This window comes from Procambarus clarkii, unplaced genomic scaffold, assembly GCF_040958095.1.
Source record: "Procambarus clarkii isolate CNS0578487 unplaced genomic scaffold, FALCON_Pclarkii_2.0 HiC_scaffold_345, whole genome shotgun sequence".
Classification (NCBI taxonomy): domain Eukaryota; kingdom Metazoa; phylum Arthropoda; class Malacostraca; order Decapoda; family Cambaridae; genus Procambarus; species Procambarus clarkii.
The window spans coordinates 52,353-75,168 of NW_027189378.1; the positions used below are offsets into that span (position 1 = coordinate 52,353).

The 22,816-nt window shown below is 45.5% G+C and overlaps 2 non-coding genes across 2 annotated transcripts; both read right to left on the reverse strand.

The window, feature by feature from the left end:
- Positions 1–6,392: 6,392 nt before the first annotated feature.
- Positions 6,393–6,511, reverse strand: LOC138361399 (5S ribosomal RNA). Its single transcript, XR_011226953.1, has one exon. It is a non-coding gene; the product is annotated as a 5S ribosomal RNA (ribosomal RNA).
- Positions 6,512–21,961: 15,450 nt separating this feature from the next.
- LOC138361400 (5S ribosomal RNA) lies at positions 21,962–22,080 on the reverse strand. The gene has a single exon (XR_011226954.1). It is a non-coding gene; the product is annotated as a 5S ribosomal RNA (ribosomal RNA).
- Between the last annotated feature and the right edge of the window lie 736 nt (positions 22,081–22,816).

Here is a 22,816-nt window from a genome sequence, read left to right on the forward strand (position 1 = left end):
CCGAGTTGTTAGTATTACGCACACCTGATCTTCTTTCAATGTTTTATTATGCAAATTTCACATGTAAGCCATTATTGTATGCCACCGAGGTCCTTTCAGTATTATTGTAACTATATAGCTAGCCAGAGCTTGTCGACAAGGGACGTCGACTTGGTAGCGTGTCCGAGCGGTGTTATACTCAAATTCTGTCAGTTGAAATGTAACCAATCACAGGCAAGTAGGCCTCTGACGTCATGCCAGACAGAGGAGCATCAGGCATGCTCCCAGCAGCCTCAGTTATCCTCACAGACCCAGAGTAGGTGGACCTCGGCTGGCCAGTTATACACCTGTTTGCCTCACTCAATAAATATATACAGAAGCGACTACTGTGTCTACATTCAACCCGAACAAGGCAAACGAATACAATGAGTGTGTAAGAGTTCGTGTTTGTATGAAGAACGGATGAGTATTGCAACTCCTTCATGTGCTTCATCTGGTGACTGGTAAGAGGTGTAGCCATAATGTTTGATTTTATATGAGTTCGTGATGTATGTGCTATTTAATAATAGCACATCAGGTCTCTCGATCTCAATAAAATCTGACACCATGTGTCTAATGTTGAAATATGCCCGCACATTAAACTGTATGATCTTTATGAATTTTTAGGTTTTGATGGGGTGCTGGTGGGGTTTTGTGCATGTACAAGAGCATGAGGGTTGCGTGATTCAATGAGTTGGGCAGTTATTGAGGAGGGTGCATCTTGGAGGATGGTGGTAGGAATTGTAGGATATTTACAGCGGGAGGTGGGAGTAAGACAACGGGTTGCTGAACGGGCTCGGGACGAGACAAGATGAGTTACAGAAGAAATGACTGAAGTTGTTGGGGGATGGAGGGAGACAGAAGGCTTGTTGACAGGGACCGGGTGAGAGGTATCAGAGGTTGTAGTGTTAGTAGTCAGATTGGAAGTGGAGAGGACAATGTTGGGAGAAGAGGTTGAAAGTGCCTTTGACATGGATGCTTCAGTTTGGGATAGTCCAGGATGTGCTGTTTGGTCAGTGGCACCGTTTTCTGTAGCAGTCAGGAGTGGGTTGGTAGGAGATTGTGGGGGAACTGTAGTATTTTCTTCAGCTGAAGTCATGGTGTTTTGTGGAGTGAGGACTGTAGGCGAGAATGGAGCAGAGCGCAATAGTTGAGTAGGAGGAACAGAGATACTAGGAAGGCCGTTATGAGTGAGAAAGATTGGAAGATAGTCAGCAAAGTCACGGCCATCGTCCTTGGCCTTCAAGTAAGCAGCTTGTACACAGGCAGTGACTCGTTCATATGCAAGGTTCTGAAGAGGAGAATAAGGTGGAGGTGGTGGGTGAGGGAAGAGAGGTGGAGAGGACTGAGTTTGTTGTGCAGTATTATGATGATGTTGCTGGTGAGGTGAAGCATTAAGGACACTGGCATAGGACATTGATGTGGCTGATGCTGTTTGGTGATGAGATAGGTTATGGGAGGTTGAAGAAGAGGAATGAGGGTGTGCTTGAGTGCGAGGTTGGTTATTGCGAAGAGATTTTAGGGTTTGCTTTCTCAAAGGGCAAGATTTGTCAACTGCTGAATGACCTCCTTGGCAATTGATGCATTTTAAAGTGTTGGCAGAGCACTGAGTGTAAAAATGGCCTTCTACAGAACATTTTGAACAAATTTGTGGGCTTTTACATTTCCGGGTTTCATGACTGTATTTGTAGCATTTAAAGCATTGCAGCAAAGGAAGATAGTCAACTGGACTAATGAGATAGGGAGGAGTGCTGGTGTGGAGGATTTTAATTCCATGGTGCAAGAGTTTTTGAGCTTCTGTAGGGGAGGAACATTGGATCTTGAGGTGTTTTGTATTGGGCACTGGGTATATCTCCATTACAGTAATAGCATTCCTGTGAGAGATGTCTTGAGAGAGATTGATAGTAGTAGGTGCTGAAAGGACAGAGCTGTCGACATTTCTTACAAGTACAGAGCATTTAGTTTTTTGTTCAATAGTGAGAACAGGAGTAAGTGAAGCTTGTGTGAGTTTTCTGAAAGTAGGTTCCTTGAAACAGGCAAAAAGGTCGTCTTCAGAGGCAATGAGAAATTTGATGGTGTTTGTGTTGGCATGTTTTATATGGTTAGTGGCTGGTGTGCCAGTGGCATTGTAAAAGGTAGTGATGCAGTCAACTGTGTCTATGGGTGTATTCCCAGTGTAGGTCATCCGTAGACAGTGAGCCATTGTGACTCACTGTCTACTGACAGTCCCGTGTCTTGTGCCAATCACTGCGATTCCATTAGCTCAGTGGGGGGGTCAGTGTGCTCGTGAGCTGTGGGTTGGAGCTCGGTTGTCAGAGGCGTAATTCCGGGTTCCTAGCAGGCTAATTGAACCCGGTTCGGCACAAATACAAAGTATTCGTGAGTCCTGAAGGTGTTACTCAAGGGCAACCCCCACTGCTAGTTGACTCGCACTATCACGAGGTTCTAGCAGTGGATCGGCATAGCAAACAAGCCAGGCAGGGAGACACAGGGCGCAAGCACGTGCTGTGACCCCACCTGGGAGGAAAGGACGAATACCCCACTGCACTTTCACCGCACAGGGGGTAGGTCCCGGCCTGAAGAGGAAGAAATGTTTAGCAGAGGAGAGAAAGAGTGCTATACACGGCAATACACATTACGTAAGTTAGGCCATCCAGCTGTCCCTGGTTTTATTCAGGGTGGCAGTACGGGTTGGCCCACTAGGGTAATGTATCTTTGCACGTTATATCACTGATAGAGCTGTAACATAAACCGTGAACACGCCGAGAGGAAGAGCCGTCGTTGCCTGAAAAAGAGGTGTGTGCCAGTTTGCCTGGGTGTTGCCTTGGATGGAAGATGGCTGTGATAAGGATGTGGCCCCAGGTAGGGTTACCACGAGAGTATGCTCGTCTAGGCCGACCAAGCGGCCCTGACCTTGCAAGTTAGCAACAGGTGCTACTAGCGCTCTGCATCTCTGGCTGTTGTTAAATCGATGCTGTTGGATCACTGTGGTGGTTGTGATGTCAGATGCCTCAAAACGGTGGTCCCATGTAACTGCAATAATGCAGAGGCAGGTGGTTGCAGGTGCGGGGGCGCTCAAACAGCGTATCGCCTAGATCTCACTGCGAGCGCGACGTGCTGCTGCTTCCGTTGCCGAGGCGAGCTTTCCTTTTATATCCCGCTCGCGACTCAGCTCAGAGCGGGTCGCGTGGCGGAGCGCGCTGATTGGTCAGTGGCGGGCTCCCTTGATCCTGAGCGGGGTATATAACACGAAGCTCGATCTGCGGGGCGGCATAAAACACCACAAACCCACAACAGCAGCAGCAATGTCAGGACGCGGCAAGGGAGGCAAAGTGAAGGGCAAGTCAAAGTCTCGCTCCAGCAGGGCCGGACTTCAGTTCCCCGTGGGCAGAATTCACCGTCTGCTGCGTAAGGGCAACTACGCCGAACGCGTCGGTGCTGGCGCTCCTGTCTACCTGGCAGCCGTCATGGAATACCTCGCTGCCGAAGTTCTGGAGCTCGCCGGTAACGCTGCACGTGACAACAAGAAGACCCGTATCATCCCACGTCACTTGCAGTTGGCCATCCGCAACGACGAAGAACTCAACAAACTTCTGTCTGGCGTAACCATTGCACAGGGAGGTGTTCTTCCAAACATTCAGGCAGTTCTTTTGCCAAAGAAGACAGAGAAGAAGTAAGCACTTCTGCCACCCACCACGACAAATACCATAACCAGGCTCCATCCGGAGCCACACACACTTTAATAGAGAGATTCAAGTAGACAATCAACTTTCAAACATTAATAATAACATTTATATTGATTTCATTTGGAATGTGTACATAACAAACAAACAAAACAAAATTATAGGGGATATTCAGCATCACTTGGAATATTAACCAATCATATAAATCCAATATATATTTTATATTTTACTTTAAGCGAGGAATTCATATTCTATCAATTTTTAATCATACAAATGAACAAAAGCAATTCTTCACTAGACGTAATGAATGAATAAATGATCAAGGTTTTAATGTGTTTCATGAATATATATATATATATATATATATATATATATATATATATATATATATATATATATATATATATATATATATATATATATATAATATAATATAATATAATATATTATAATACTTGTGAACCAGAATATGTTTGAGCAGCAGCGATCGTGCCTGCCATTGGCCGAAGTGCAACAATTCAAATAATTTAAAGGGCCTGCTCGGGTATATAAGAGAGGCTGGGAGACTGGGGCTGGTGGTGGGTGATGGGTGATGAGTGATGGTGTGGTGTGGTATGGTGTTGTTAAGAGTTGATTTACGGCCAGCCAGCCAGCTGCAGCCAAGGCAGGGCAGGGCAGGGCAGGGCAGGGCAAGGCAAGGCAAGGCAAGGCAAGGCAAGGCAAGGCAAGGCAAGGCAAGGCAAGGCAAGGCAATAACAGGACAGGACAGGACAGGCAAGGCAAGGCAAGCGGGCGGGCGGGCGGGCGGGCAGGCGGTCGGGCGGGCAGGCGGGCAGGCAGGCAGGCAGGCAGGCAGGCAGGCAGGCAGGCAGGCAGGCAGGCAGGCAGGCAGGCAGGCAGGCAGGCAGGCAGCCAGGCAGCCAGGCAGCCAGCCAGCCAGCCAGCCAGCCAGCCAGCCAGCCAGCCAGCCAGCCAGCCAGCCAGCCAGGCAGGCAGGCAGGCAGGCAGCCAGCCAGCCAGCCAGCCAGCCAGGCAGGCAGGCAGGCAGCCAGCCAGCCAGCCAGCCAGCCAGCCAGCCAGCCAGCCACTCCCACTTTGTATTTATATGCATTCAATTTATATTCAAACATTATATATGTTAAGGGCCTAGTTTTAGTGTTTATTTTAAAAATGACAAACATCGAGTCGTTTTACCAGTCCTTTAGCGTTAACGGTGATGCATTTTAAAACTGAACAGAAATCACCTTTTCTGGATATATCAAATATCGAATCCGCTTAATGTGCCTACAATTCAATCATTCAAAAAATACATAATTTACATCATGCCTTTTCATAGAACAGACAATAAGATTTGAGACAATAAGTACTTTACTTTTATAACTAAAGTTGCACAATTATACCAACTCTATGGTGGCTGGGTGGTAAGGTGTGTGGCTGGTGTTTTGGAAGTCGCGAGTTCAAACGACCCAATGGGAGTACTTTTTTTTTTTTTTGCCATACAATCTTCCTAATACTATTATGTAGGTGTGTGTGTGTGTGTGTGTTTTTATTCATTCTTTGGTTTTATAGATGACATACATATTGACTCCTTTTACCGGTCCTTAATTAGGCTCTGGGGAAGCAATGGTGGTGGTGCATTTAAAACTAAACCAAAAATCACCAGTTCTGGACGCGTCAAATATCATATCCGCTTAATGTGTCTACAACCTAATTACTTAAAACTACACTATTTAATTCATTCATATCATGTGCATATTGGTCATTATGCTCATACAACCGACATCAAAATTTATTTTCATTATTAGAATCATACATTTCATCAAGTAATACAGATACAAAGAGATTTTCTTTCTGAGAAGACCGTTAGTATTGGCTGGCTGGCTGGCAGGCAGGCAGGCATTTGAGGGTTATTATTTCGCCTGTTGATTGGGGGGAGGGTTGATGTGTTAGGGGGTTTTCGGTTAGGTGTGGTGGTGGTGATTGGTGGTGATTGGTGGTGATTGGTGGTGATTGGTGGTGGTGGTGATTGGTGGTGATTGGTGGTGAGTAGTGGTGGTGGTGGTGGTGGTAGTAGGTGGGAGGGGGGGGGGGGAAGGGGACTGATGGTCTGTGGATTCCTTCTCCGTACCCCTTACATATAAGCAAAAACATGCCTTCCTGTGGGTATAGAAACATTAACACAAATTATATCAGTAACTGATATTGTAGCCTTTTAAACAGAAAAGATTTGTACATACAAATACTTTTAAATTATCATTTATTTGTGGAAATGGCATTTACGTCATTAAATTGATACCTCAGCATCAAGTGTCCTGCAGCTGTGGTCCAGTGGTAAAGTGTATATAAGTGATGCGTATTCTTGGAGTTGCGAGTTCAAACCCGGATTAAGCTATATATATATATATATATATATATATATATATATATATATATATATATATATATATATATATATATATATATATATATATATATATATATATATATATATATACACAACATGTTTTGTTTTGGTTGTTTGTTTTTGTATAAAGCCTCACACACTATATTAAGCGAGTTTGTTTTAAACATGACATACATATTAATTCATTTTACCAGGCCTTATTCCACACAACTCCGTGAATTTCCCGTGGAGCCAGCCATTCAAACAAAAACAAACGAAACAAAACAAAACAAAACAAAAAACATTATTGCCAACAGCATTTGGTGTTCCCAGGCGGTCACCCATCCAAGTACTAACCAAACCCAACGTTGCTTAACTTCGCTGATCGGACGAGAAGCGGTGTTCTCAACGTGGTATGGCCGTTGGCATGAGACTGCCTACACATTGTGGCTAATAACCAACTCTTTTTAGTCATCACGGCAGGATACGGACCTTCTTGTGGTGTCTTAATGGTAATTGTATCCTAACATATTTTTGTCTCCTTGGCATGGATATTTAACATCGTTTATTCAGTCTTGGGTTTATGTTCTTTCGCCATTTACAGACATTTTACATCTACCTACTTCCTCAGCCTGCCCTGCCAATTTCTAATGAATTTGTGGATTTTCTTTTGTAATACATACATGTGTGTGCTCATCTGCTCTTCAGTTTTTATGATATTTGTCTCATCTGTCCTGCTTTATGATACTTTTACAAAGAACATGAACAAATGCTTCTATTTTAGAGAAGATATGGGATCCAGGTTTCGGAGCCGTAAAACCAACCGTTGTGATTGGTGGACGAGTTGCCAGGTTGCAGCTTCTGTACCGTGCCGGCACATAAATAGGTTCGGCTCAAGCGGCGGCAGCATCATTCCCCCGTGACTGTCTGAGCGTCTCTCATCACCTTGGTTATCTCATCATCATCATGGTAGAAGCAAAGCCTACCAAGAAGGCTGCGGCTGCTGCTGTGGTGGCCACCACCAGGAAACCTCGCGTCCAGGTTGCTCACCCGAAAACTAGTCAAATGGTTCTAGCCGCGGTCGCAGCACTCAAAGACCGTAAGGGCTCGTCTCTACAAGCAATCAAGAAGTACGTTGTTGCCAACAACAAAGTCGAGGCTGCCAAGATCGCCATTTACATCCGAAGATTTCTCAAGAAAGCAGTGGCTGACGGCATTCTTGTTCAGACCAAGGGAAGTGGAGCTAGTGGATCATTCAAGCTGGCCGTAGCAGAGAAGAGGGCCGTTCTAACTCCCAAGAAAGCCACCACAACCAAGAAACCATCTACAGCAGCAAAGAAGGCCGTGGTAACTCCCAAGAAAGCCGCCACAAGCAACAAACCACCTACAGCCTTGAAAAAGAAGCAGCAGCAGCTTGTTCTTGGGAACAAAAAGCCCAAAATAAAGAGAGCTTCAAAATCTCCCAAACCACCCAAGGCAAAGAAAGCTGTCAAGAAAACAACAAAGGCAAAATAAACGACGACATGCAAGCAGCATGAATACACATGACAATAAACATCCAGGCCTCCCCCCTCAGTGGAGGGGCCTCATATGATTCCAAAAAGAGTTTAGTTTTGTAGACAAATAAATCATTACTTTTGGGGTAGATTTACTCTGTATATTATATATATATATATATATATATATATATATATATATATATATATATATATATATATATATATATATATATATATATATATATATATATATATATATATTTATATATACACATGGGTGAGGTGATATGGTACCAAAGTTTTGGGTAAGGTGATTGACATTTACACAAGATAAAACACGAACCAATGGGAATAAAAACATAAGAATGGAAGTAACTGCAGAAGGCCTATTGGCCCATAACACAAGCACTTCCTCTTGATGCTTCTATATTGGTTCGGAGTCTTGAAGCTATAATATATATACAAAAAACTAAATAGTCTTGTTAGACAAATTGCCCCTATTAGAGGCAAGTTGACTAACAAGCCGAATGACTGCAATTGTTTTGAATTTGAGTTAAATCTAACATAGAAATGTAATCAAACCTAACCTAACCTATGCTAACCCAAGCTAAGCTAACCTAACCTAACCTAAGCTAACCCAAGCTAAGCTAAGCTAAGCTAACCTAACCTAACCTAACCTAACCTAAGCTAAGCTAAGCTAACCTAACCTAACCTAACCTAACCTAACCTAACCTAACCTAACCCAGCAATTCATGATCTTAATATAATACTGTTAATTGGATAAACCAATTTGGAAAGAAATGTTCGAAAATAACAAAATTAACTGTGCTTGTTAGGAAAATTGGGCCTTGCATACTTGTCCCAATAGTGTGGTTCTCGCTTTTAGGTACGACATAAACGTATACCTAAGTTGAGAGAGAAAAAGATTCGCACTCAAACATGCATATCGATTGCCAGTCCTGAATTCTGGGTAGATATTCGTGTCCTCCCTTTTCATTTACCATCATTTGGATACTATCAAAACAGCTCTGAGAAGGATAAAATGAATAAAACGGGTAGCTCACTCATGTAAAAAGGAAGAGTTGGGAAAGATCTCTCTCTCTCTCTCTCCCCCTCCCCCCCCCCCCCCCCCACCAATGATCCTGCTCTGCTAGTATATAACGTAACAAACCTTCCCCCCCCCCCTCCCTCCCCAATCAGAGTCCCTTTAAGCATGCGAGGATAAAAAATAGATTTCATAAGACCCAATGTGCTAGCTGATATCAAAACAATTTATGTTATCGTCTATTAAGCCCTTCAGTAAAAAAGTATAGGGACCTAATTAGGTCCCGTTTTGAGGTGGTGGTGGGTGGAATCGATGGATTAGCCAAGCTCTTATCCACCGAATCCGTAGAGGGTACGACCCTGGCGCTTCAGAGCGTACACCACGTCCATAGCAGTGACGGTCTTCCTCTTGGCGTGTTCCGTGTAGGTTACAGCATCACGGATGACGTTCTCGAGGAACACCTTCAGGACGCCACGGGTCTCTTCGTAGATGAGACCCGAAATACGCTTCACGCCGCCACGACGAGCTAAGCGACGAATAGCGGGCTTGGTGATGCCCTGGATGTTGTCACGTAGCACCTTACGATGACGCTTGGCGCCACCCTTTCCGAGTCCCTTGCCTCCCTTGCCGCGTCCAGTCATGGTGTTGAAGTTGTGTGAATCGAATTGACGAATGCGAACGAACGAACGAATTAAATATAGGACAAGATACCCTTCGGGTGAGCTTTGAAGTGGGTATAGGTGAAGAATAGCTTGGGTGAGAGGAAGCGTCGGAGTTGTAGAGATAGAGCCAGGGCTAGACCCAGCTGCGCGGCTGAATATGAGGCTACTTGAACACCTGGTCGGCTTAGGCTTGGCTGGCAGGGTCCCGAGGGAGGGGCGGCGGTGTGAGGTCTTCTTTCCTCATGACGTGTGGAGTCTTCTTTCTTCTTAGGAGTTGAAGTCTTCTTTCTTCTTTGAAGCTGAAGTCTTCTTTCTTCTTTGAAGCTGGAGTCTTCCGTCTTCTGTCTTGCACGTTGGTCTGCTCCGAAGCTTGCAGGGGTTCCACCACCTCAAAACGAGCAAAATTAGGTCCCTATACCCCTAAAGAGGGGGGGGGGGGTGAAGGCGGCTACCTTCGGGCGAGTCTGGTGTTGAAGCTAGGCTTGTTATTCTTCCTTGTTCTCTTGCGTGGAGTTTGGTCTGTTGGCGTGCTTGGTGAAGGTGTGGGTCTTGTCACTACTTTATAATCGTTCAGTTCTTCTCTTGCTGCTCGCCATACGCTGTTGTACATCAGGGTTTTCATGTCAGTTACTACCCTGGTAACAGTTTCCTCGCCGTTTCTGTGTTTTTTCGTTATTGTTCGTGCTTCCACGTCCAGGATTGACAATGGTTCTTCTGTGTCCTTGGGGTCGTGAATCAGGAATCTGCGTGGGGATCGCAGACCATCTAGGCTTACTGGGGAGACCGATTCATTGTCGAATTCTGACAATTCGCAGCCGTCCCCGTCCTCGTGTTCATATACTGGGTCCCGCAGTGGTACGTGGAATTCTTGCATTCTCGGGTCGGTGTTTTCTTCGACAAAACTCATGACAGTAGTGTATGGGTTGAACATTTTCGGGGCTGCTATGCTGGTAGTCACTTTGGGTTCAGGTGCGATGACTGTTGCTGATTCAGCAGATGTTGAGATCGGTTGTGAAGCCGTTGGGGTGCTGTCGTTTGCCGTAGTCGGGTTTGCAGGAGTGGCTGGTGTAGGGTTGGCCTCTGTTGTAGTAGAGCGGGAGGTGAACATGGCCTCTGGTATCACAAACGATGGTAGGTTGTTCTCCTTGTACAGTTCCTTCAGTAATTCATAACGTAGTCTGAGATCTTCGCCTGAGAGCGCCGTTGCGAAGTGTATCAGGGCTGCAACAGTGCTATCAGGGGTGGCTGCAGGCGGCGTGAGTGAGGACGGCTGGCTGGCTGGGTTGAGAGGTGTTGTCTGTGACCTTGAGTGGCTGGCGCGGGAGCTGCTGGTCCAGTAGTTGAGTTGTGCGCCGCTCGCGGCGCCACTTGTCGGGAGTGCTGGGAAGGCTTCTGCTTGAATGTTGAAAGATTTCATTCTTGGAGTAGGATTTCGAGGTCTGGCGTCGATCATTTTCGCTATTTCTTCCTGCCTGGTGGGGCAGTCTTGAGAGACGGCTGTGTGTTCTCCGTTGCAAAGTAGACAGCGCTTGATGGTGGCTGTGCAGGTCCTGTGATGGTGTTCTCCAGTACAAATGCTGCATTTCTGCAGCCTGTTTGGGCACTTCTGGGCGTAGTGGGTGTATTGATAACACCGAAAACATTGACGAAGGCGGAAGTAACGCTGCCTGGTGATCTGGTGGGGTGTGCAGGCCACTCCACAGCATCTGAGTCCGTTGTCGGCCGCGAGAGTAGCCTCTGCTGGAGTCTTGAGGGTGACTTTGAGGGTTGGCCTCCCGCTTTCACCCTGCTGGATGAGGTGGGCCGAGATGGCTGTGAGAGACCGGTTCAGAGCGTTTATGCTCTTCACGATCTCAGTGATGGGCTGTTCGGCGATGATGGCACTCACTCTGTGGATGAATACTGTTCTTATAGCCTGGAACTGGAGGGGAGGCAGGAGTGTTAGCCCCTTTGCCTCGAGTGCAGTGGTCGACGTTGTGGTAAAAAGGGTTTCTAGTGCAGCTGCACTACTGAAGAGAATTTGGGGTCCCTTAACGTCCATAACGACGTCGATGGGTGCTACCCCAGAGGTCGAGGTCAGTAGCTCCATGATCTCGGCCTTGTTAAAAGTGGTGTCGGTTCCTCGGAACCGCACCTTCACTCTGAAAAGCATGATGCCTATGCAGGCACCACGCTAGAAATCAGGAGGGAAGCGCTCACGTTGCTGCTCAATATTTACCCACCCGGCAGTGCTAGGTGCAAGCTTCCTCTCCTGCTTGCACCAGAAGAATCAGAATAATACAGGAGAAGATGCCCATAGGGGCGAGCTTGGAAGTGGGGACAGAAGAAGATAAGGGGGGGTGAGAGGAAGAAGATTTGTAAGAGAAAAAGTGCCAGGGCTAAACCCAGCTGCGTGTCGTTAGGTTGCGGCTTTCGAGGCAGGGACTCAGTCGGGTGTTTTCAGTGACAACATCGGGACATCGCAAACTCACAACATCACAGTGATTGGCTCAAGAGCGTCAGGGCTGAACTTTTTTACGGATTGTTTGTGCTGGTTGTTGAGAGCTGAATATGTAATGATAGTGGATGCTGGGTGTTGAGAGCTAAAGTTTAACGAAATACAGAGTTAGGAAGAGGATCATGGATGGTAGAGAAGAGGTCATGATTGTTTCGTGGTAGTCTGAGAGTGTGTAGGAGAAAATCAATATGTTGTTCATGATGAGTGAGTAGTCTATCGATTTGTTTGTCTGATAGAGTTTTCCAGTAGGTATTTAGGGCAGGAATGTTAGTACTTTCATGGAGACTTTGACTGGTATTTAACTCTTGCCATCGGGTGTTGAGTACCCATCTTAGTGCTCTGTTCTGTATTCTTTGAAGTTTTATTTTGTTAGTGCGTGCAGATAGAGAAAGAGCTAGTGGAGCGTATGTTAGGAGAGGTCTAATAAGTGCTTTGTAAAGGTGCATTTTTGTGTCAGGTTTTGCAAATCTAAGTCTGTATAGTTTCTTCATGGCTTGAAGAGCTATTGCATGTTTCTGTGTTATGTGTGTGTGAAAGAGTAGTTGTCGATCAAATGTGAGTCCCAGGACTGTGGAGGAGGGAGATACAGAGATATAAGTAGGATTTTGAGTGTATGAATAGAGTTTGAGAGGAATTGGGCGAATAGTTCTTTTACAGAAAAAGTAGGTGATTTTAGATTTGCTGGAGTTGGTTTTTATACGCCATTTGTACTCCCACTCAGTGACAACATCAAGTTCTGTTTGTGCTCTGTTTGTTAGTGTATCAATGGTGTTGCTGGTGACAAGGTGAGAGACATCATCAGCATAACATATGGTTAATGAAGTGTGATGAACAGGGTCAGGAATGTCGTTTATGTATAGGATGTAGAGTGTTGGGGCAAGAACAGAGCCTTGGGGAACACCGGCGTGTAAGTTGAAGTAGTCAGAGTGTTGTTGGAGGAACTTAATTCTCATTGTCCTATTGTCTAAGTAGTTCGAAAGAAGTTTGGTGGTGATAAGAGGAAGATTAAAGTTGTTGCATAGTTTGAATTTTAAGCCGTCATGCCAAACAGTGTCAAAGGCCTTCTCAACGTCCTTAGTGATGAGTGCAGTCTTAAGTCTTTGGTGCTGATTGATACTGAGGTAGTTAGTCATGATGTTTAAGGCGTCGTGAGTGGACCGGTGAGGCCGAAATCCAAACTGTTTGTTAGTGAGTAAGTCATTGTGTTCAAGGTGGGTTCTAAGTCTCTGGTTGATCAGCCTTTCAAAGACTTTGCCAAGTGTCTCTAGAAGGCTGATGGGTCTATAGTTCTTTGGGTCAGTGTGGGGTTTCCCAGGTTTTGGAATAAGAACGGCTGTGGCAGACTTAAAGTTGAGTGGAAAGTATCCAGAGGCAAGGGAGGCGTTGAATAGGTTAGTGATAGCAGTAATGATAGAAGCAGGGAGTTGTCTAAGAAGGATATGTCCAATGCCAGACGCACCAGGGGCTCTACGACGAGTGCCCATGAGAGCTGTCTTGACATCAGCTAGAGTTAGGGGAGTCTGTAGTTCAGTGTTTGAATTGAGATTTTCAAGGTGAATGAGGTCGTCTGGTGTAGTTGCTTGTCTATTTTGGTGTATCCAGTCTTCGACTATTTCAATGTTGGGGCGTGCAAATGGTTCAGGAGGATGAGGGTGAAAGATTTGTTCCCAGTGGTGTTTAAAAATGTTGAGAACTGCTTCAGGATCAGTGATTTTGTTGTTATTATGTAGAAGGTATTTAAACGGTGTGTGAGTTGATCCTTGTAATCGTTTGATTCGTTTCCAGAATTCTTGAGGTGTCAGTTTTCTGTATTGTTCTGCTTGTTCTATAAGGTGTTTCCAATGTTTTGTGTGATCTTCATCTAGGCTGTTAAGGATATGGTTTTTTAATGCTGTTAGGTCCCATAGTATTTGTCCATGACGATGTATGTTTTGTAAGAATCTAGTGTGATAGCAAGCTAAGAGGCGTTTGGAGCGAATGGAGGGGGTGAAAGTGAAATGTGGTTTGTGTGCTGTTTTAGGAATGGAGATGTTTGCTGCATGAATGATGGTGTCTTGTATGTTGCGTGCTTGTGTGTCGATGTCAGTGTGATGTTTGTCATTGTATTCATAAGTGAGATCAGTGTCATCAATGTGTTGTTTGAACATGTCCCAGTTTGCCCTATGGTATGAGAATTGAGGAGTGCTGGGGATGAGAATAGGATTTGTGGAGACTGTGAGAATTAAGGGAATATGATCAGAGCCCGTAATGGGCCCTGGTGAAATGAAGTGTTGCAAGTTGCTGCCGTGTCTGTTGGTGAATATGAGATCAGGCCGGCCAGAACCTGTATGTGTGAAACAAGTGGGGAAATCAGGGCCAAGAAAGAATAGATGTTTTTGGGTGTATATTTGGTGAAGCTGTCTGCCATGCTGATTTGTGGTATTGTGGTGGAATGTAGGGTGTTGTGCATTGAGGTCTGCAAGCAGAAAAACAGGCAAGTGAGAGTTGTTGAAGAGAGTTATGAAATCTTGCATGGGAATGTCGGTGTTAGGACGGGTGTAGGTTGTGCAGATGATGAGAGACCCCATTTGTGTATGAACTTTAATGGCTAGGAAATGTTTGTGAAGCCAATGAGTGTGTAAGAGTTCGTGTTTGTATGAAGAACGGATGAGTATTGCAACTCCTTCATGTGCTTCATCTGGTGACTGGTAAGAGGTGTAGCCATAATGTTTCACGATTTCCCGACTATATCCCATCAAGCGGACGTACTAGTAGCATTGCAACTCCTGCCTGCCCTTACTTTACGCTTGTGGTCGAGTAGACACGGCTTTCTCACAACGCTTTCAAAACTGCAGTTGCCTACTCGTCTGTTTCACGTCCCTGTGAAATGACTTTTGCACAAATCCAAAAAATAGAGCAAAATCAGCGATAATAGTGATTGAGGTGAGCCGCCTGTTGGCTGCAGCCAGAGGAAGGAGGGGAGGGGCAACGGGGTGACGTAGGCGAGTCGAGCAGCCAATGGCGCTCGAGCAAGCGCCTCGAGACGGCGTATATAAGCAAAAATTTTTCGGCGCCTCCATCTGCAAGTCTGAAACACTATGCTGCTTGCTGTGCAAAGGCGATCATCCAGCAATCTCCATACATTGTCCTCACAGACAAAACGCTATTAAAAACATGGAGAAATCCACATCTTCAACCGGAGCCAGTACCTCTGAAGCAACAAGCCAATCAGCGACCACCTCTACTTCAGGTTTCAACGCCCAAGCCGCCATCTTCCCGGAGCTCCCGGGAGGACGTCCCACTGCTACTACCAGCCAATGGGGAGCCAGCTCCCAAACGCCAACCAGCGATTCGTCGAGCCAGCCATCGCCACCGGCCCAACCAAAGACAAAGCTAATTGGGCAGAGCACAGTAAAAGCTCTGATATCAACAGCCAGAATTACTGCTGGCAATAACCCCCGAGAATTCGCGAGGCTTCTGAAAATTCTGTACAAGGCGAACGGTCTCCCTACCTTCATTGTTCCTGAGGAAGTTTTCAACGCTCCGCGTTCATCTCCAACAACTGACCCTGTAGAGGAGGATGCTGACTCTACATCCGACGACGACGATTCCACCACTGCAATGCAGCCCTCAGATCCTGTTCGGGTACCTACAGCTCACAAGACTCTGCCTCATGTGACCCCCACTTCTGCATCAGTTCCCGTTACCAACCATGACATCACTGTGAACGCAGCCACGCTTTCTGACATACTGTCAGCTCCTGCTCCACACGCTTCTCCAGCTGCTGCTGTCCCTTCACCCGTCTTAGTGGCGAATTTCGCTGCTATCGACCCTTGGTGTGACCCTATAGAGGGTACCGACTATGCAGCACCTTCTGCTGCAGTACCTACCGTTGTTACACACCCTCCGAGAACTCTACCTTCAAGACATCAACCCTCAAGAACCCAACCTTCAAGAAATCTACCCCAGCGTGTCAACACCCCTGCTCCTCACTCATCTGATGAATCGGATGAGGACGTATCTGTCGGTACACCATCACCCCCAAGGAAAGATCACCTTCAAGCATCAACACGAACCGTGACCACCAAGACCGACAAGCCCAAAAAAAAGAACAACGATCAAAGTTTGGTGAAATCAACAAGAAAGAAGACTCCTAACGAACTGACTTAACATCATCTGACATCAAACCTCCACTGCCAGCTGCTTGCGTTCCCGGCCTCTGTGTGTATTGCAAATGACACCCCACTCAATTCTACTTTCATCTGATCAAGCTCAAATCCACGGTGGTTGGGCCACCGATCTTTCATCTCCCCTCTTCACCTCATCTCCAGATCCTTGCTCAAGATTTCTGCAACCTCGCCCCGTTCTTCCATCCCCTGCTTGCCAGCTCTATGGACTTTTTAATCCGTTAATCCGGCCATCACAAACCACAGTTGTTCACCATGGCTCGCACCAAGCAGACTGCTCGCAAGTCCACGGGAGGCAAGGCTCCTCGTAAGCAGCTGGCCACCAAGGCAGCACGCAAGTCTGCTCCTGCCACAGGGGGTGTGAAGAAGCCTCACCGTTACAGGCCCGGAACGGTCGCCCTGCGTGAGATCCGTCGTTACCAGAAGAGCACCGAGTTGCTCATCAGGAAACTTCCCTTCCAGCGTCTGGTGCGCGAGATTGCCCAGGACTTCAAGACAGATCTTCGCTTCCAGTCGTCTGCCGTCATGGCTTTACAGGAGGCATCCGAGGCTTACCTGGTCGGTCTCTTCGAGGACACTAACCTCTGTGCCATCCACGCCAAGCGTGTCACCATCATGCCAAAGGACATTCAGCTTGCTCGCCGTATCCGTGGAGAGCGTGCATAAGCTAAATCGACCACCCTAGTATACACCAAACTCGGCCCTTCTCAGGGCCAAAATATCCTTCTAAGGAGATTTCAGACATTCCTAGCATAATTTAGGTGTCATACATACATGTGATATCAATAAATCAAGTCATTTGTAGTACAACCTGTTCTCTTACAAACAAAACGCCGTCGCTTTTCACTCTTATGCACTGTCAAGGATCACACCCCCCCCCCCAAAATAAAAATTGTCATACTGTACTAGAAATAAAAGCAGCTTGTATAAGTGACATATACTGTCCAGTCCTGTTTTATTCTGTTTTCGGTCCTCTGGCTTAATCTGTTAAGTTAGGAGATGACATTTTAAATTAACCGTTTTCTTGACATTTTCAAACCTAAGAGGGTGGCCTGCATAGTAATCCTAATGTGGAACATAACAATGAATCTCTAATCTCTAGAAAAAAGATACCGAGTGCTTATATGTGTTGAGAGAGAGAGAGAGAGAGAGAGAGAGAGAGAGAGAGAGAGAGAGAGAGAGAGAGAGACACACAGACAGACAGACAAGACAGACAAGACAGACAGACAGACAGACAGACAGACAGACAGACAGACAGACAGACAGACAGACAGACAGACAGACAGACAGGCAGGCAGGCAGGCAGACAGACAGACAGACACTGAGAGAGAGAAACACACACAGACAGTTTCATAAATATTCTCATTTTATAGCTATTTGCTTTCAGTGACAGAGGTTTTTGTTATAATAGTATTGGTGTCTAACACTCACAATCTCTTTAGAAATTAAAGTGTGGCTCCAATGGAGCCGAGTTTGTTGGTTTGAGGCCAAGCCACCACCACAGGGCAGTAAGTAAGCCGTTTACTTGGAGGAGGTGTACTTGGTGACGGCCTTAGTGCCCTCAGAGACGGCGTGCTTGGCCAGTTCTCCGGGCAACAGGAGCCTTACAGCCGTCTGGATCTCCCGACTGGTAATGGTGGAACGCTTGTTGTAGTGGGCCAGGCGAGAAGCCTCGGCGGCGATGCGCTCGAAGATGTCGTTCACGAACGAGTTCATGATCGACATGGCTTTGGAAGAGATACCAGTGTCGGGGTGGACCTGCTTCAGCACTTTGTAGATGTAGATGCTGTAGCTCTCCTTCCTCCTGCGCTTCTTTTTCTTATCGCCCTTGGCAATGGCCTTCTGGGCCTTTCCGGCCTTCTTGGCAGCCTTTCCAGATGCCTTGGGTGGCATGATGATGCTCGTGCTGGCTGGCTGGCTGGCTGGCGTTGCGATACAATAATGAACTTTTGCGCGAGGCGAGCTTTCCTTTTATATCCCGCTCGCGACTCAGCTCAGAGCGGGTCGCGTGGCGGAGCGCGCTGATTGGTCAGTGGCGGGCTCCCTTGATCCTGAGCGGGGTATATAACACGAAGCTCGATCTGCGGGGCGGCATGACGCTCAACATGAAGCCAATGAACATTAGGCTCAGCTACCTGGCCAGAAGACAGCTGTACCGTATGAAGAACATGTATGTCCCAGACCCAGAAGATCCCTTCGTAGCAGAAAACACCACCAGCGACTACGAGATCCACGAACCACCACACAGAACCAGAAGAATCACTCTCCAACAAAAAGTGATCAGACATATCCATGATGAGGCCTTCCCAAGCCCTCAGATACTAAGCGGTCTGCCAGACGATCCAGATGAGTGGCCCATCCCGGACCCAATCTACACCAAATGAAGAATAAAGAAAGAAAGAAAAAAAAAAAAATATATAAATAATAAATAAAAAAAAAAAAAAAAAAAAAAAAAAAAAAAAAAATAATAAATAAATAAATAAATATTAAAAAAAAAAAAAAAAAAAAAAAAAAAAAAAAAAAAAAAAAATATATATATATAAATAAAACACCTACAAAAAAAATATAAAACCAAAAAACCATTTGTCGTGGCGTCAGAAGTGTAACTACCCTGATGTTCTAAGATTAGCCTCCTTCAGCCAACTCCATCGGCTCTAGTGCTTTAGGACACCAACAAGGTCACAAACACTAGCCCCCCCAGCCAATGTACTGACAACCCAACATAACACATACGCAAACAAACAACACATACAAAAATGTCAACCCATGGTGGACAGGCCACCGAACTTTCAAACCTCCTCTCTCTCTACACCCGCATCCTCTTCCTGAATTTCATCTCCCCATCCCTCTACCTCCCCCATCCTTTCCATTCCCTATGGACATCAAAGCAAGGCGGCATAAAACACCACAAACCCACAACAGCAGCAGCAATGTCAGGACGCGGCAAGGGAGGCAAAGTGAAGGGCAAGTCAAAGTCTCGCTCCAGCAGGGCCGGACTTCAGTTCCCCGTGGGCAGAATTCACCGTCTGCTGCGTAAGGGCAACTACGCCGAACGCGTCGGTGCTGGCGCTCCTGTCTACCTGGCAGCCGTCATGGAATACCTCGCTGCCGAAGTTCTGGAGCTCGCCGGTAACGCTGCACGTGACAACAAGAAGACCCGTATCATCCCACGTCACTTGCAGTTGGCCATCCGCAACGACGAAGAACTCAACAAACTTCTGTCTGGCGTAACCATTGCACAGGGAGGTGTTCTTCCAAACATTCAGGCAGTTCTTTTGCCAAAGAAGACAGAGAAGAAGTAAGCACTTCTGCCACCCACCACGACAAATACCATAACCAGGCTCCATCCGGAGCCACACACACTTTAATAGAGAGATTCAAGTAGACAATCAACTTTCAAACATTAATAATAACATTTATATTGATTTCATTTGGAATGTGTACATAACAAACAAACAAAACAAAATTATAGGGGATATTCAGCATCACTTGGAATATTAACCAATCATATAAATCCAATATATATTTTATATTTTACTTTAAGCGAGGAATTCATATTCTATCAATTTTTAATCATACAAATGAACAAAAGCAATTCTTCACTAGACGTAATGAATGAATAAATGATCAAGGTTTTAATGTGTTTCATGAATATATATATATATATATATATATATATATATATATATATATATATATATATATATATATATATATATATATATATATATATATATATATATATAATATAATATAATATAATATATTATAATACTTGTGAACCAGAATATGTTTGAGCAGCAGCGATCGTGCCTGCCATTGGCCGAAGTGCAACAATTCAAATAATTTAAAGGGCCTGCTCGGGTATATAAGAGAGGCTGGGAGACTGGGGCTGGTGGTGGGTGATGGGTGATGAGTGATGGTGTGGTGTGGTATGGTGTTGTTAAGAGTTGATTTACGGCCAGCCAGCCAGCTGCAGCCAAGGCAGGGCAGGGCAGGGCAGGGCAGGGCAAGGCAAGGCAAGGCAAGGCAAGGCAAGGCAAGGCAAGGCAAGGCAAGGCAAGGCAAGGCAATAACAGGACAGGACAGGACAGGCAAGGCAAGGCAAGCGGGCGGGCGGGCGGGCGGGCAGGCGGTCGGGCGGGCAGGCGGGCAGGCAGGCAGGCAGGCAGGCAGGCAGGCAGGCAGGCAGGCAGGCAGGCAGGCAGGCAGGCAGGCAGGCAGGCAGGCAGGCAGGCAGCCAGGCAGCCAGGCAGCCAGCCAGCCAGCCAGCCAGCCAGCCAGCCAGCCAGCCAGCCAGCCAGCCAGCCAGCCAGGCAGGCAGGCAGGCAGGCAGCCAGCCAGCCAGCCAGCCAGCCAGGCAGGCAGGCAGGCAGCCAGCCAGCCAGCCAGCCAGCCAGCCAGCCACTCCCACTTTGTATTTATATGCATTCAATTTATATTCAAACATTATATATGTTAAGGGCCTAGTTTTAGTGTTTATTTTAAAAATGACAAACATCGAGTCGTTTTACCAGTCCTTTAGCGTTAACGGTGATGCATTTTAAAACTGAACAGAAATCACCTTTTCTGGATATATCAAATATCGAATCCGCTTAATGTGCCTACAATTCAATCATTCAAAAAATACATAATTTACATCATGCCTTTTCATAGAACAGACAATAAGATTTGAGACAATAAGAACTTTACTTTTATAACTAAAGTTGCACAATTATACCAACTCTATGGTGGCTGGGTGGTAAGGTGTGTGGCTGGTGTTTTGGAAGTCGCGAGTTCAAACGACCCAATGGGAGTACTTTTTTTTTTTTTTGCCATACAATCTTCCTAATACTATTATGTAGGTGTGTGTGTGTGTGTGTGTTTTTATTCATTCTTTGGTTTTATAGATGACATACATATTGACTCCTTTTACCGGTCCTTAATTAGGCTCTGGGGAAGCAATGGTGGTGGTGCATTTAAAACTAAACCAAAAATCACCAGTTCTGGACGCGTCAAATATCATATCCGCTTAATGTGTCTACAACCTAATTACTTAAAACTACACTATTTAATTCATTCATATCATGTGCATATTGGTCATTATGCTCATACAACCGACATCAAAATTTATTTTCATTATTAGAATCATACATTTCATCAAGTAATACAGATACAAAGAGATTTTCTTTCTGAGAAGACCGTTAGTATTGGCTGGCTGGCTGGCAGGCAGGCAGGCATTTGAGGGTTATTATTTCGCCTGTTGATTGGGGGGAGGGTTGATGTGTTAGGGGGTTTTCGGTTAGGTGTGGTGGTGGTGATTGGTGGTGATTGGTGGTGATTGGTGGTGATTGGTGGTGGTGGTGATTGGTGGTGATTGGTGGTGAGTAGTGGTGGTGGTGGTGGTGGTAGTAGGTGGGAGGGGGGGGGGGGGAAGGGGACTGATGGTCTGTGGATTCCTTCTCCGTACCCCTTACATATAAGCAAAAACATGCCTTCCTGTGGGTATAGAAACATTAACACAAATTATATCAGTAACTGATATTGTAGCCTTTTAAACAGAAAAGATTTGTACATACAAATACTTTTAAATTATCATTTATTTGTGGAAATGGCATTTACGTCATTAAATTGATACCTCAGCATCAAGTGTCCTGCAGCTGTGGTCCAGTGGTAAAGTGTATATAAGTGATGCGTATTCTTGGAGTTGCGAGTTCAAACCCGGATTAAGCTATATATATATATATATATATATATATATATATATATATATATATATATATATATATATATATATATATATATATATATATATATATATATATATATATACACAACATGTTTTGTTTTGGTTGTTTGTTTTTGTATAAAGCCTCACACACTATATTAAGCGAGTTTGTTTTAAACATGACATACATATTAATTCATTTTACCAGGCCTTATTCCACACAACTCCGTGAATTTCCCGTGGAGCCAGCCATTCAAACAAAAACAAACGAAACAAAACAAAACAAAACAAAAAACATTATTGCCAACAGCATTTGGTGTTCCCAGGCGGTCACCCATCCAAGTACTAACCAAACCCAACGTTGCTTAACTTCGCTGATCGGACGAGAAGCGGTGTTCTCAACGTGGTATGGCCGTTGGCATGAGACTGCCTACACATTGTGGCTAATAACCAACTCTTTTTAGTCATCACGGCAGGATACGGACCTTCTTGTGGTGTCTTAATGGTAATTGTATCCTAACATATTTTTGTCTCCTTGGCATGGATATTTAACATCGTTTATTCAGTCTTGGGTTTATGTTCTTTCGCCATTTACAGACATTTTACATCTACCTACTTCCTCAGCCTGCCCTGCCAATTTCTAATGAATTTGTGGATTTTCTTTTGTAATACATACATGTGTGTGCTCATCTGCTCTTCAGTTTTTATGATATTTGTCTCATCTGTCCTGCTTTATGATACTTTTACAAAGAACATGAACAAATGCTTCTATTTTAGAGAAGATATGGGATCCAGGTTTCGAAGCCGTAAAACCAACCGTTGTGATTGGTGGACGAGTTGCCAGGTTGCAGCTTCTGTACCGTGCCGGCACATAAATAGGTTCGGCTCAAGCGGCGGCAGCATCATTCCCCCGTGACTGTCTGAGCGTCTCTCATCACCTTGGTTATCTCATCATCATCATGGTAGAAGCAAAGCCTACCAAGAAGGCTGCGGCTGCTGCTGTGGTGGCCACCACCAGGAAACCTCGCGTCCAGGTTGCTCACCCGAAAACTAGTCAAATGGTTCTAGCCGCGGTCGCAGCACTCAAAGACCGTAAGGGCTCGTCTCTACAAGCAATCAAGAAGTACGTTGTTGCCAACAACAAAGTCGAGGCTGC